This window comes from Protobothrops mucrosquamatus, unplaced genomic scaffold, assembly GCF_001527695.2.
Source record: "Protobothrops mucrosquamatus isolate PMUCROS unplaced genomic scaffold, P.Mucros_1.0 scaffold193, whole genome shotgun sequence".
Classification (NCBI taxonomy): Eukaryota; Metazoa; Chordata; class Lepidosauria; order Squamata; family Viperidae; genus Protobothrops; species Protobothrops mucrosquamatus.
In genome coordinates this window covers 402,460-418,830 of record NW_015386549.1, presented here as the reverse complement: position 1 = coordinate 418,830, position 16,371 = coordinate 402,460, and positions in this window count along the sequence as shown.

Genomic DNA, 16,371 nt, shown 5'->3' with positions numbered 1-16,371 from the left:
AGTTTAATAGTTACATGGTCTTTCCCTTATCTTGTTGTTTAGCAATGCCAATCAATCATCCCCTTCAGCAAATCAAAACACTTCTCTTTCTCAAGGAGGTATGTATTATTTAATTAATTTTTAGTACTTAAAAGGAATTATATTTCTAATTCACCTGTCTTCTTAATTTATTTTAAACTTTTTTAGTTCAAATTCTTGGCAAGCTTTTTGCTTTTAAGTATTTTTACATCTTTCTAATTGTCTTTTTACTTTAACTTTAATCCAAGTTAAAGGATCATTCACCAGATGGCTCGATCACTTTGCTGCTTGAAAGATCTCTATGACTTTTAAATTTTTTTTAGACTCCAATGTACATTAGAAAGTAGAGTGGGTGAACTCAGTGTACTTTAAGCAGGTTTCACTTGAGGCTGTGAGCTTCATCTTTCTTCCTCAATTCCTGGTGTTCAAATCACAAGTCACCTGTAAGATAATTTTGTGGGTTTACTTACAAAGATCTGCCTTCTAAAGCAGCGTTCCCAACCTTTCTGAGTTGGCGGCCCAGCATAGAGGGAGGATGGTTTTGTGTGAGGGGCAGGCGTGTGCACCTGCCGCTCACATGAGTGGCCCGGTTGGGAATAGGCCGCAGCCCACAGGTTGGGACCTCTATTCTAGAGCACAGATGGGTAGTTTCATGGCTTCTCTTTATCCGGAAGAGCTTTGCAGGTTCGGCCTGGTCATCCACCTCCTAAACTCCACCTCAACATCATCCCTGCAATATGAAGATGTGTTAATCTGCCTTTTTCTCCATGTATAAGCCATCTTTCTTCCCAACTGTCCATGTCCTACATTGGTATCCCTAATGTAGAGAGATTTCTAATGCTAGCAACTTTTCTTACTTAGGGTTGAAAATATTATCACATGGCTTTGGATTTCCAGTCAGTGTCTCCTTAGATTTGAGGTGAGGGGTGAGGAATGCAGGTCAAGATAGTCAAAGATTTGGTAAGAGAACACCTACCTGCTTTAGACAAGTTCAAATTTCCTAGACCAGATTATTTATATCCCAGGGTACAAGTTGGCAGATGTGATCTCATAACCACTGAATAAAATCTTTCAGAATTCCCGTAGCATGGGGAAACTGCCAGAAAGAGCTGATGTGGTTCCAATGTTCAAAAAGTGGAGTGGGGGGGGGGGATCCAGGAAATCATTATCTGGGAAAATCATCACGGAGCTTTTCAAGAAAAGATCAGACAACTTTTTTTAAAAAAAAGTTTGTATTGATTTTTTCATACAATTCAGTAGTACTTGTTCAACAAACATGTTGTCTGAGTTTATCATCACTATTTAAATTCTAATCTTTTATTCTTTTCTCCAGTTTTATAGGTATCGTTTGGGATAAAAACATTTTTTTGGTAATATATTCATTTTCATCACTGGAGCTTTTCAAGAAAAGATTAGACAACTTTTAAAAAAAGTTTTTATTGATTTTTTTTCATACAATTCAGTAGTACTTGTTCAACACACATGTTGTCTGAGTTTATCTTGTAGACATTTATACAACTCTGCCATCTGGTCCTGGTGTTTTTTTCATTATTATTTTTTGTCTTTTTATAGCCTCTGTCAATTCCATCATTGTTATTTTTTCATTTAATATAGTTTTGAAGTTTTCTGAGACTTTTGATAAATTATTTTTTTCCATATAGTGAATCATTTTCTCCCATGAAATTTCTTCTATATCATACAGTGTCTCATAATATTCTTTAATTATCTTTTTTATTTCATTTTAAAATTGTAAACAGCCCTTTTCGTCTACTAAATTGTTTATCAGTTTTTTCTCCTGTTTTTTAAGTTTGTAGGCTAGCCCTCTTCCTGGTTTATTTGCATTTTCAAAAAAGTTTTGTTTTGCTCTTTTTATTTGCTGTGCCAATTTTTCTGATTCCATTAAATTTAATTTATGTTTTATTATTTACATTTGTCTTTTCAGTATTTTCTTTTGTGGATTTATTTGTAGTTCTAATTCTACTTTTTTGAATTCTTCCCTTAACAATATATGTTGTTGTCCTTTTTTTAATTTTTTTTCACCATATATGTTATAGCTACACCTCTAAAATATGCTTTGGCTGTATCCCATACATTTTGTAATGTTGTATCTTCTTTTTTATTTTCTTTAAAGAAAAGCTCAATTTCTTTTGTTGCTAATTCTATAAATTATTTTTCTTTTAATATGGATTGGTTCAAGGTCCATCTTAGCTTTTTTTGTATTCCTTTCCACGACATTTTTAAAGGGTTATGGTCTGCCCATGTGCCTAATTCTATCTCAATCTCCTGCATGTTGGTTCTTAATTCAGGTGTCATCCAAATAATGTCAATTCTGGACCACGATCTATGACTATTCAAATAGAATGTGTATTGTAGTTTTTCTGGATTAGTTTCTCTCCAAATATCTTGTTCCCCAATTTCCTCTAACATGTTAGAAAAAGTCTTAGGTAATCTTTTTCTTCCTCTTTTTCCTGTTTTGCTACTTTTATAGTCTAATGTCCCATCTACTATTGCATTAAAATCTCCTACTAGGCATGTATTTTGGTATTCCATTTCTACTATTTTTCTATGAAGATTTTGATAAAGTTATTCTTGTTTATTGTTTGGTGCATATATTACTACCAAAAGTATTTGTCTTTGATGTAAAAATATTTCTACCATCACAATTCTTCCTTCTTAATCTGAATAAATCATTTTAGAATCTATTGTCTCTTTGCTGTATACAGCTACTCGTCTTTTTTTTGTGTGCTGATGCGTAATAGAGTTTCCCAATTTTTGGGTATTCCAAAAGTTTATAGTATTGTTTTTTTATATGTGTCTCTTGCAAACAAATTATATCAATATTTAATTTCTGTAATTTTTTTAAAGATTTTGTTTCTTTTTGATGGGGAATTCAGTCCATTTATGTTTACTGAAAAAAATCCATTTTCTTTCTCCATTTTGTTTACTTATATTTAGGTCTTGTCAATCTCGTGGTCCTTGGCTCTTTTGCCATTCCCTCACCCTCTTGATCTGGCTTCTCTTTCTCTCCTGTTTGTATAGTTGTTTCCTCTGTTGTTTGTTCTATCTGTTTCTGGCCTTTTCTATCATCTTGTTGATGTTGTACTCTTTCATCCAGGAGTGCTCTGTTTTTTTCGTCAAAGTCTTCTGCCTTCCAAACTCGGTATCTTGTATTGTTCCAGTTGATTAAGATCCCTTCTGGCATTAACCACCTAAAGTTTACACCTTTTGCAATTAACTTTGTAGTCAAAAAGTGATATTGTCTTCGGGTGTCTCTTATTCTCTTAGGGATCTGCTTCAACACCACAATTTTTTGGTTTTTATATTGTAATGGTTCATCTCTAACTCTTCTCAGTATCTCATCTCTTATTGTTTTCTTTATAAATCTTACATGGATTTCTCTGGGTAATTTGTATTTCTTCCCGTAGCTTGAATTCATTCGGAATATTTCATCTATTTCCATTTGTATCTCCATTCTTTCTGTTTTTAGGTCCTCCGCCAATAGATTAATAATCACTTCTGTTATATCTTCCTCCTTGCCTTCAGGTATATTTTGGAATCTAAGGTAGTGTATAGCTTTCTCCATTTCCAAGGCTGCAACTGCTCCTTTTCTAAGCTTTGATTTGCTTGTTCTAATCTTTCATTTTCTTCCATTAATGCCTCCATTTTTTTATCAGTTTTTTCTGATTTGTTTTCCATTTTCTGAATTCTTTGTTCATTTTTGGCAATCATTTGTTGATGGACATCAAATTGTGTCTTTATGTCCAGCATTTACTCATTTAGCTTATCAAAGTTGTTTTTTGTCTCTTCATGATTTTTCTGTATTGATTCTTGAATTAGCTGTAGTGTGGCTTGCATCTCTTTTTCAGAGCTGTTTGTTTTTTCTCGCTGCAACATTGTTTCAATAGATCCCTGACTTGCTGTGCTGAATGTTCCAAAAGAGGGTGCAAAAGAGGGGGTTTTTGTAATTTGAGTGAAATTTGGTGCACTCATTTTTCAATTGAGCAAGTTTTGTAAATCCACAAAGAGAAAAAGAAAAAGAAAAAAAGCCAATTGCCTTAGGCTATAATCCAACCGTGAAACAAGCCAAGTGCTTTAGGTTAATCCAAATGTTCCAGTTAATTTAAAGATGTAAAAAGCCCTCTGTTTCCTAATGGTTTCTATCGTAGTTATATCCAGGGTCAGAAGATATGATTACAGAGAGTCTTTTTCAGCATAAACTTACATATTTTTTTTGTTTACAACAGGTGTTGTTTCAAGGTCAGGAGCTTCTCTGGTTCTTTTAGTATTTTAGTATTGTTGTAGTATCTCCTTTCACCACTAGATGTCCTTATTTGCTGTATTGTCTATATCCAGGTTTGGAAAAATTCTTTTTAAGTTGTTTTCTCACAGAAATTAGATAAGAAATTTTTTTCCACGCCGTTAGAGTTAACCAAATTTTCTTTAAATCAGTCCCAATTCCATTTTTATATAATCTTTTGTATTCCTTAATTTCGTTTACCCATTTAAAATTTTTCACTGCTTTTAACTCCCTTCTTCCCAAATCTTCCTGGGGTCTTTGCTTTGGAAGTTTTATCCAATCAGGGGATCTCTATTTCCAAGTCCATAGGAAAGAGGAATAAAAAGAAACAGTCTCACCTAGTTCTTAGCACGTTGTTGACAATCAGCTGTTCGGCGGCATGCTGTGGCATGCCATGGTTCTCCACTTTTCCCCCGCTTGTCTATAACTTGGGCTGCCTGTGCATTTTTCCATCCGTTTGACAAGGTTCCTCGGTTCGTTTGGACTGACTGCCATCTACTCCAAGCTCCCAAGGCTTCCCTTCTTCTTCATCGCCTATCCAGGGCAACTTTCCGACCCCTTGGGGTCTCCAGACAGAGCAAAATCGGGCTAGGAAGCTGGAGCTTTGGTTTCCTTCGCCCATCTCATCATGACATCAAACCAGAAGTCCTCAAGATTAGACAACTTTTTGTCCAGGATGGGCAGGGGATTATACTAGAAGACCTCCAACATCCTTCCAGCCCTATGATTCTATAATTCTGTGATTGGAAAATCTGGCAGAATGGGACAGAAATTGATGAAGGTAAACATGTGTTTACTCCAAATATTGCTGCCTTGTAAATTTAAATTTACCATTGAAATGATCTGATCCTTTCTATGCACAAGTAAAAATACTATTTATTACATTTAACAGTCAGAGTTGTTTCCTTCCATGTGAATCATTTTTTAAGGTCAAATGATAAAGGCTCTAAAGTATATGTAGCGAACCAGATTAGTGTAATGGTTAAGGCACCAGGGTAGAAACCAGAAGACTGTGAGTTCTAATCCTGCCTTAGGTATAAGCCAGCCAGGTGATTTTGAGCCTCTCTCTCAGCTTTAGGAAGAAGGTAATGGCAAACCACTTCTGAAAAACCTTACCAAGAAAACTTACTCAGGGACTTACTCAGACAATCTCTGAGAATTGGACATGATTGAACAGAAAAAAATCTTTCTTGCACAATGCTGAAAGTCGTATGATTGCGGTAAAAATAATAATTCTCACTCATCCTACAGAATCTATAGTCATTCACAAGTCTGAGCACTTTGCTGCTCTGCAAATGAGCACTCTACAACAAAATAATAGCAGTTTGCCTTCACACTCTTAATAAGGATGTTTCTGCTCAGTTTCTAGCTGCTAAATCAAACATCTTTCAAAATATTTTTGAATTATAATGTAAACCTGAAGTTACCAGTGTATGAACTGCTACAGCTAGGCTATCCCTGCCAAGAAAGGATGTATTTAGTCTAACAGAAAACTGATATTTGGCATTCCTGATCAAATTTGCCAGTTTCTGACCAAAAAAAACCCCATAAGAATATATTGATTTGCTTAATGACTGCAGTGTTTGCTCAACAACCAACAAAAATAATAGTAAAATTGGGTCCGGGCCTGTGGGGCTACTTTCATGACTTACAACCATCATGACTTACGATGGAAATTCCAGGCTCCATTATGAGTCTAGATCAAGGACTACCTGTATTTAGAACAGGAAAATTATGTAATTCTCAAATCTAGAAGCCACCATCCCACAAGGATTGCCATGAATCAGTTTTAGTTTGTTTGTCCTCATCTATCCCATCACTGCATCCAAGCAGTTGGGAATATGCACAGCCTCTCCCAATTCAAATGTGACACAAAAGTAGAGATAAGTGTCAATTTCATATCGGTGACACCAACTCTAAAACCCCAGATGACCATCCCCAGAGGTTTCATGGATGTTCCATACAGCTCCATGAACAAAATAGTGCCTCACAGCACCCCTAGAGCCTTATAGAGGTATAGTCAGCTATTACTACTTATTGAGACTATCCTGACAAGTAAGATTGGAACCATTATATTACAGTCACTGAATTTCAATTATTTGGAGATGATCCAGGGAAATACTGTGATCAAAAGAAAAGAAAGCCATTGGGGATCCCACAGAATCAACAGAACATAGAATAATAATAGGGTTGGAAGGGACCTTGGAAGTCTTCTAATATAACCCTAGAGTTGTATATTCTCTCTCTTTTCCATGCAAGAATGTATATGTCAGAACAGATATGGTTGATTCTGAATGAGAGAGCTGACTATACACATATTACATATTTACTGAGGTATTGATTGATTGATTGATTGATTGATTGATTGATTAGGTACCATCAAGTTGTTATTGACTATAATATTAGCCACCAAGATAGGCAAGATTAAGAAACAGACACAGCAGAGATCCCAGGAGTGAGCTATTACTGTATGATCTTGAAAACCTGTCCAAGTTTATCTTCCCATCTTATACTAAAAAAAATCAACATGGGATTTGTTTGATATTTTTTTCTCATGCTTTCCTCCCAGGACTATGTAATCTTTCCTCAAAGTCTCCCTTAACAGTTTGCTTATTCCTTCCTTATTCCCAAGGCCATCCTTTACACTGGTCCAGGTTAAAGTTTTGATTATAAGGCCCAAACAACTTGTAATCACAATCCTAACAAATTCCCCTTCATTGTTTTAGATCAAGATGGGAGATCCTGGAACACATACTGTTACTGAATGGCTGCTTGCAGATGACATTTCTCAATGGCAGGGTCATGTTTTAGAACAGTGAAGATGAACCTGTGACATGCATGTCAAAGCTGACATGCCATGATGTTTTGGGGGACCACCTTGCACTTACACCAACATTCACCAACACTTTACAACTATTCTAGAAAGTATGCCTCATTCTCATGTGATTCGTGGAGGCTGCAGAGGCTGCACGGCAATGAGATGTGTTCTTCTGCAGCCTCTGGACCCTCCAGAACTCACGTGAGAAGGCATGTCCCCGTGCAGCCTCTGGAGCCTCCCAAAAACATGTGAGAATGGGGCGTTCTCTCACACAATTTTCAAAGGCTATGGAAGAGCATTTTTTAAAGCTGCTTGACAAAGATGGCATCATGAGACCCAAAGCAGCCTCAGGTAGGCTGTGAACAGAAAGAGAACACCACTGGAAGGTAAGTGGCGCATGGCAGATCCTGTGGAGCCCTAGACCAGGGGGGCAATTGGGCCATTCCCCAAAGCTTACGCACCTTGGGGAATGGCACAAGGTAGTCTTTTTGAGTGGCAGCAGTAGAGCTAGGGCTAAAGTCAAGGCCCTGGACCTCTATTTCAGGCCCATTCTCAGTACTGCTGCTGAGTGTTGTTGTTCAGGGTGGCCCAGATGGGAGAGAGATAAAGAATTGTTTGTTTGTGTGTGTGTGTTTGAGAGAAGAGAGAGAGAGTTGGCACAAAGTCTCATACTCTTTGTCTTTACCTGATACATAGTACTAATGATAACGATAGAGGGCAGGAGGGGTTGGCCTATGTCAAGATGGTCAAAAATACATTCATTACAGATTTAGCAGCACTCTCCTCGACAGTATTGTGAAAAACAATAAAAAAGAAGAGCTTGGGGCGTAAGATTTTTTCAGCCTCCTCAAAGATGAATGCATTCTCTCTCTATGCGATATATACATACACAGCACCAAGAACACATCATTTCCAAGTTTCAATCAGTCTTTAAATGTGCTGGTATGTTTGCACCAAGATCTAATCCTTCAAGCTACAAGGGTTGCAAAAACAAATTCTGCTTGAACATGTAGACATCATCTCATCTCCTCCTCCCTCCACGCAGCCATTTTCCAAAATGCAACCAGAAAAAAAAATGGAGATGGGGAAGAAGGAACCCTTTTTGCCTCTCTAGAAATGATGGCCTTTGATGCCGGTGTGCACTGCTCTCGCTGAGTGTAGAAGGAAGATGGCCCCTTGCTAAGAGATGCAGTGCTCCTGAACTAAAAATAGCAGCTATCTCAAGCTGCACTGTCCAGATTTCACACAGTTACTTCCCTGACAGTTATTTTTGTACCTAGGGCAGAATTAATTTTAATGGCATAGGGAGGAATACAATCACAGAAATAATTTCTTGTTTGAAAACTCCATTCCTCTATTTAAAAAGGACAGCAATCGTACAGCCCTGTTTTCTTGCTTGATCACTGCAACCTGTAAAGCAGATAACTCATCCTCTCCCTCCTTTGAGGAACGGTCAGAAAGCCAGTTCAGAATTCCCAGAAAGCCTTCTTGGGAATTCAGTCACTTTGGAAAGTAGAAGTCTGCTCTCTCTTTGAATGCTACCATTAAAAACAAACAAATCTGCCTCCATGCAAATGGAAAATATTTGTTTCTCACACCGTTCTTAATTTTCACATTAGGGCCACTAAACTCCATTGTTAACCTCTTAGAAAAACACAACCGTCTACATGCCATTGAACAAGTGTGAAAATAACAGGAAGCAATTCTCAGAAAAGGGAATTTGTCAAATCATCTTTTCCCCTTGAAGACCTCCTGAGAAATGGCTCAAGTAAATGTGTCCAGAGGTACAGAGTCCCTCTTTCCCCCAAACTGTTAACCTTGCAGCAGTTTCAAATACATCATGGCTTAGTTAAAAATAAACTAATTTGCCAAATAGGAACTTCTTGGGATTACTGGGCTATATAGCTGATCTCTAGGACCCTTCCGCTTTCTTCTTTATGTTTAACTTTTCAACCAACTTGCCTTTTAGGCCAATAGAAAAGCTCAAATATCATATATTTGACTCAGATCGACTCAGACTACCAGGAACCATGTTGTCAAGCTTAGCGGAGTTAGTTTGGGTTGCCTGAATTCATTTATCATTCAAAGGGCAGGATTTCTGTGATTTCCTCCATCTGTAGAATCTTTTTAATAATACAGAGTGTATGGATTGGAATGGACTAATAGATCATCTGATCCACCTCCTGTGCACGGCTGAAATCCACTAAAGCAATGACAATGGTTGCTCTTCTATCCCTACTGAAAACTTCAAGTAAGGGAGAATCCACTATTGCTTTAGGAAGACTCTTCTGTTGTGGTAGTTCATATTATCCAGAAATTCCTCTGAATATTCAGCTAAACTCCTTATTTTTAATTTCAGAATAATAGAGTTGAAGGCTTTCTAGTCCAACCCCCTGCTCAGGCAGGAAACCTTATACCATTTCAGACAAAGCCTTGTCTCATTCTTGGTTTCAATAGGGCAGGTCCAACCCCTTTGGAGGGTTAGAGTTAAATTGACACTATGTCAATTTTAGTAGACAGCTATCACATTATCCTTTACTTTTCTCTTTTAGAAGCTAAACTTGCCCCACTTTTTAACTGTTCTAATACTGCTAGACAACTTATTATTTTGGTAGCTCTCCTGCGCCGTATCCCTATACATCTTTCATAGTGCAGTGCCAGAACTAGAACTAGATACAGTAGTGCAAGGATGGTCTAAGTATCATAGAGTACAATGGAGTAATTATTTTGTTTAATCTGAATGCAGTACTTTTGTTAATGCGGCCAAAGATTGCACTAACCTTTTTAATTATTGCCTCATACTATCTATTCATTTTCACTTGGTGATGCAATAATAATAATAATAATAATAATAATAATAATAATAATAATAATAATAATAATAATAATAATAATAATAATAATAATAATGGGACTTGGAGGTCTTTTCTGCTCAGGCAGGAAACCCTATACCATTTCAGACAAATGGTTGTCCAGTCTCTTCTTAAAAACTTCCAGTGTTGGAGCATTCACAACTTTGGGGGGCAGGTTGTTCCACTGGTTAATTGTTCTAACTGTCAGGAAGTTTCTCCTTAGTTCTAGGTTGCTTCTCTCCTTGATTAGTTTCCATCCGTTGCTTCTTGTCCTGCTTTCAGGTGCCTTGGAAAATAGCTTGACTCCCTCTTCTTTGTGGCAGCCCCTGAGATATTGTAACACTGCTATCATGTCCCCCCTCATCCTTCTCTTCATTAAACTAGACATACCCAATTCCAGCAACCGTTCCTTATATGCTTTGGCCTCCAGTCCCCTAATCATCTTTGTTGCTCTTCTCTGTACTCTTTCTAGAGTCTCAACATCTTTTTTACATTGTGGTGACCAAAACGGGATGCAGTATTCCATGTGTGGCTTTACCAAGGCATTGTAAAGTGGTATTAATACTTCACGTGATCTTGATTCTATCCCTCTATTAATGCAGCCTAGCACTGTGTTGGCCTTTTTGGCAGCTGCAGCACACTGCTGGCTCATATTTAAGTGATTGTTCACTAGGACTCCAAGGTCCCTCTCACAGTTACTACTATTGAGCAAGGTACCCCCTATACTATACCTGTACATTTGGTTTTTCTTGCCTACAATAAATGTAGAACCTTACTTTTTTCACCATTGAATTTCATTTTGTTAGATAGTGCCCAGTGTTCAAGTCTGTCCAGATCCTCCTGTATCCTAAGCCTGTCTTCTGGAGTGTTGGCTACTCCTGCCAGCTTGGTGTCATCTGCAAATTTGATGATTTCCCCATCTATCACCTCGTCCAAATCGTTGATGAAGATGTTGAAGAGCACTGGGCCCATAACAGAGCCCTGAGGCACTCCACTACACACTTCCCTCCATGTAGATGCGGTTCTATTGAGGACCACACGCTGAGTACGGCCAGTCAGCCAGCTACGGATCCATCTGGTGGTGATGCTGTCTAACCCACATTTTTCTATCTTATCAAGTAGTAGGTTGTGATCTACTTTATCTTTGTTGCTCTTCTAGAATCTCAACATCTTTTTTACAGTATATTATGGTAATATTATATTATGGTAATATTATTTATATTATTAGTACTCTGAGATCCCTCTCACAGTTACTACTATTGAGCAAGATACAACCTACACTGTATTTGTGCATTTGGTTTTTCTTGCCTACATGTAGAACCTTACTTTTTTCATCACTAAATTTTATTTTGTTAGATAGTGCCCAATGTTCAAGTCTGTCAAGATCATTCTGTAGTGTTGGCTATTCCTGCCAGCTTGGTGTCATCTGCAAATTTGATGAGTTCCCTATCTATCCCCTCATCCAAATCATTGATGAAGATATTGAAGAGCACTGGGCCCAGAACAGAGCCCTGGGGCAACCCGTACACACTTTCCTCCATGTAGATGCAATTCCATTGAGGACCACACGCTGAGTACAGCCAGTCAGCCAACTATGAATTTATCTGGTGGTGATGCTGCCTAACCCACATTTTTCTATCTTATCAAGCAGTAGGTTGTGGTCTACTTTATCAAATGCCTTACTGAAGTCCAAGTAAATTATATCCACAGCATTCCTCTGGTCCACTAATTTTGTCACCTGGTCAAAGAATGCAGTAAGATTGGTCTGGCATGATCTGTTTTTGACAAACTGTTGTTGGCTTTTGGTTATGACTTTGTTTGCTTCTAGGTGTTCACTGATTCGTTGCTTATCTTTTTAGAATCTTCCCAGATATTGAGGTCAGACTGATAGGTCTGTAGTTTTCTGGATCCATTTTTCCCCTTTTTTGAAGATGGGAACTACATCAGCTCTTTTCCAGTCCTCTGATAGTTCCCCAGTGCTCCAGGATCTTTGAAAGACATAGTTCAGTGGTTCTGAGATCACATCTGCCACTTCCTTCAGAATCTTAGGGGTAATCCATCTGGTCCTGGTATTTTGTACTTGTGGAGAGGTGATCTCTTACCATTTTCTTGCCTATTTTAACTTGTGTTTCTATTCTGTTTTTTATAGTACTGTTTTTGATAGGTTGGACTGTTTTTTTCCCTTTGTATAAAGACAGATGCAAAAAACAAGTTATGTAGTTCTGCTTTCTCCCTCTTGCCATCTTCTTGCCAGCTTCTCCCACTAATGGACCAATCATTTCCTTAACTTTTTTCTTGTTTTTTACATGTTGAAATAAGTTTTTTTTTTTGTTATTTCTGACTTTTGTCACACACCTTAGTTCATTTTGAGCCTTAGCGTTCATCTTTGCAGGCTCAGGCTAACTACCTATATTCTGCCTTAGTTATGTGCCCCTCTTTCCACTTTGTATACTTATCCTTTTTGTCTTTCAATTTATCAGAGAGTTCTTTGTGCAGCCATGCTGGTTTCTTTTGAGAGCTGTTATTTTTTTTCTTTGTTGGTATTGTGCTAGACTGCGCTTTTACAATCTCACTTTTCAAACTTTCCCAAGCTTCTTGAATTGTTTTCCCCTTGAGGATTCGCATCCATGGAATCCTTCCCAAGCTCTCTCTAAGTTTATTGAAATTAGCTCTCTTAAAGTCCAAAACTCTAGTTTGAGTATATTCTATATTATATGCAGTGCCAGTATGCCAGCATGACAGATTTCTTCAGCCTGATATCTGTGCATTAGATTTTTACAACTGAGGTGGAAAACCTGGTACCCGACACAGTTTAAAACATAGATAATAGATTTGGTCCAATCATCAAGCCTGTTGAGGCTATTTTTTTTAATTGTGAATTTGTTTTCTAAAATATTACTCAATCCCCCTAACATGGTATCATCTGAAAATATGATACTTATGTTTTCCATTCCCTAAGAAGTTAACTAGGATTAGGCGAACAGGAGCCTTAGGAATGCCATTTGATTCTTCCCACCAGGTTGACTCAACTATTTATGAGCAATCTTTAGTGTGATTATTCAACTAGCTGTAAATCTAACAGAGTACTGTAACATCTAATCTATTTTTATCCATCTTCTAGTCCATAACAATATTTTATGAGACTTTGTCCAACACTTTGCTAAGACCAAGATATAATAAATCCATAGCTAGTCTTTCTGTCATAAAAAGAACCAAGTTAGTCTAACAACCTTTTCTGAACAAACCTTGATAATGGTACCATTCTTTTTAAAAGTTCACAAACTTAATGCTAGACAATCTAGTCTAGAACCTTGCATAGCAGAGACATTAATCTAATATATCAGTGATGGCAAACCTTTTAGAGACCGAGTGCCCAAACTGCAACCCAAAACCCACTTATGCATCGTCGGGTGCCGGGTGGGTGTGGCCCATTGGGTGGGCGTGGCCAATTGGGTGGGCGTGGCTGCAGTGGTAACAGACTGGTTGGGACTAAAAAGTTCAATCAATCAATTCCAACTTTGCAAGATCTTTTTTTTCCCCACGAGAAGTTGAAATTGACTGATTGATTGAACTTTTTTTTTTTTGTACACGGCGGTGGAGGCCTAAAGCGAAAAGGTTTTATAAAACCCAGCTGAAGGCGTAGGATTGGGGCGACGGTGCGCGTGCCTATAGAGAGGGCTTTGAGTGCCGCCTCTGGCACCCGTGCCATAGGTTCGCCACCACTGTAATATATGAATTAGTTAGATTCTAATGAGTCTGTAGTTTCTAAGATTAGCCCTCTTTTCCTTTTTGAATATTGGGATTATGTTGGCTGTTCTCCAGTCTTCAGCACCTTACTAGTTTCCTGTACTTTTAAAAAATTGTTGTCGGCTACTCTGAGATTATGTCTGTCAGTTCTTTTACTATTCTGGAGATAATTTATTAGGCCCTTGAGGCTTGAATTAATGTAAGATAATAAAGTAAGCCTATACTAAGCTATATTTCTCCCCATTCCTCCTTGTGTTACAAAGTGTTTTCCTCCCTCTTCTGAAAGAAGACAGACAGACAAATCAGTTTCATCTTCCCCATTCCTCCCCCTCTCCAATTTTACTTCTTCATCTTCATCAAGCAGCACACTAACAGCATCCTTGATTCTTAATTATAACGTATCTCCCCACCACAAATCTTATTTTTCCTTTTCTTATTTCTTATTTTAAAAATCCATTGCTAATTTTTTAGCTGCCTCTCTCCTTAAATACTTGGCTACTAATTTTATGCCATCTTTTTCATAGTAGCCAGTACTGCACCTACTTCTGTTTCCGATCTCTTTTTTGCTTCTTAATGAGCCAACTCACTGGAATAATTTATATTTTTGCTTTCAATATCTGATTTTTATAACATTTTATTTTTAAGATTTTAAACTGTAATAGAATGTTCACCTTTTGCCCAAGTTTAATAAGACCTTCTTTGTAATGTCCCATTTACAAAATTAATTTATCACATTACTGTTGTTTTTGCTTTTCCCTAGTTGCCTTGAAGTCTAAAATGGCATAGTTTCCCTCAAGGAATTAACAACTTCAACTCATTAACCAATGCCTCTTGATTGATAATGCCTCTTGATTGGTCAAAATGAGATGAAGGAAACCTGACTTTCTTTGTTTCCTCATCTACCTTCTGAAAAAAAAATCATCAAGAAAGTTCAGAAAATTGGATGTTTCTAGCTGGGTTATTTTTTTTCAACTGACATTAAGATAATCTTCAATTATTACTATAATCTCCCCTCTTGAAAACTTGATGAATTCTGCTTAGCGCTTAGCTTTTTGTTTGTTCCCATAGTTTATTAATTGGTGTACAAAGACTGGAGATGTCAGGGTTAATTGGTCTCCCTACATCTGTGTGATTCCTAAATAACTTTCCTGAGTAGCTATAGGTGCCATTTTTCTCAATGGTATCATCTTCTTTCAACTTGTTCTCATCCAGGATCTTACTTGTTCTTCTTGTTCACTGATTATGGATAGAAAATGCACAGAAACATTATTTTTGCCCGCAGCTCCAAATTAATCCAATATTCACTACTCCCACTGGAATGCCTTCTGCCTCTCTAGGCCTTTCTTTATGGTTTCTCTGCTGCTTCTGGACAATTTCCTCTGTCCTTGGGGATCTCACTCTGCTGGCTTTAATGGAGAGGTCTCTGTGCGATATCTGTGTGTTCTTCACTTTCCCTAGAGAGTTTTAAAGAAGAAAGAGTAACCTCCAGCAAAGAGGGACATCTGCATTGTCAGCAGGCATAATTAGCTACATACTCAATGCTCATCCTTTTGGCAGAACCTAAGGCTATCTGGTTGTTCCCCTCATACAGTTCCCTGTTGGTTTGCACTGGTTGCTCCCTGTCTTTTTTTTTTTTTTTTTTTTTTTTTAGGGCTAGGTGATAGCTGTGGAATAAGCTCCACCATTAGCTGATTTCCTGATCAAGAAGTCAGCTATGGCTTTAATCCTCTTCCCTTCAGACTGACATAGATGCAACAATAAATCAGTGCAAACAATAACAAATGCCCTCAGCCAAAAGAAGCTGCACAGCCTTTTCCCAAATTCTCCATATCACTCCATAACAAACCAGCTCCCTCGCAAAAACTCCTCAGTTTCTGCTTGCTCTTCTGTTTTCTCACTCTGATTTGGTTGCAATTTCACAGTTGCTTCTCCTCTTTCTAAAGTCTGTCATTCTCCTCCCTTATGTTTCTGAATGCACTGAACATCTCTTTTCCTGCAAAAAGACTGGCTGACTCTAATATAAAACTCTCTGGGGCCTAAAACATTCACAGGGATCAAATTGTTCCCTGAACCTCCCCCACATTATGTTCTCCAACTCTGAACTTTAACAAGCTGTAAATATGATACCACTGAACATTAATAAAAAACAACAGTTGGTCTATCAGATATCCCTTAGTGAGTATGACATCATAGATTATGTTTACTTATTTTTACATGGATTGCCCAATATTTTTTGCATATATGGCTACATCTAAACAACGTCCACACAAATCTTCAATGAATTCTATATGAATATGATTTCAGTTTCCCATAGACATTTCATGTAGCATTACCCAAATGTTCCTTTCTCTCTCATTCTCTTTTGTCCTATAATTTGTTTATTATTTATACATTTATATTTTTACTGTTTCTCTATGGGGATAAGAATACTCGGTGTGGTTTCTGACTATTGACATCAGAATACAGAGATAGAAGGACCTTGGAGGTCTTTCCCCGCTCAAGCAGGAGACCTTATATGATTGGACAAATGGCTGTCCCCTCTCTTCTTAAAAACCTGCAGTGATGGAGCACCCACAACATCTGGAGGCAAGCAGTTCCATTGATTAATTGTTCTCACTGACAGGAAATTACTCCTTAAT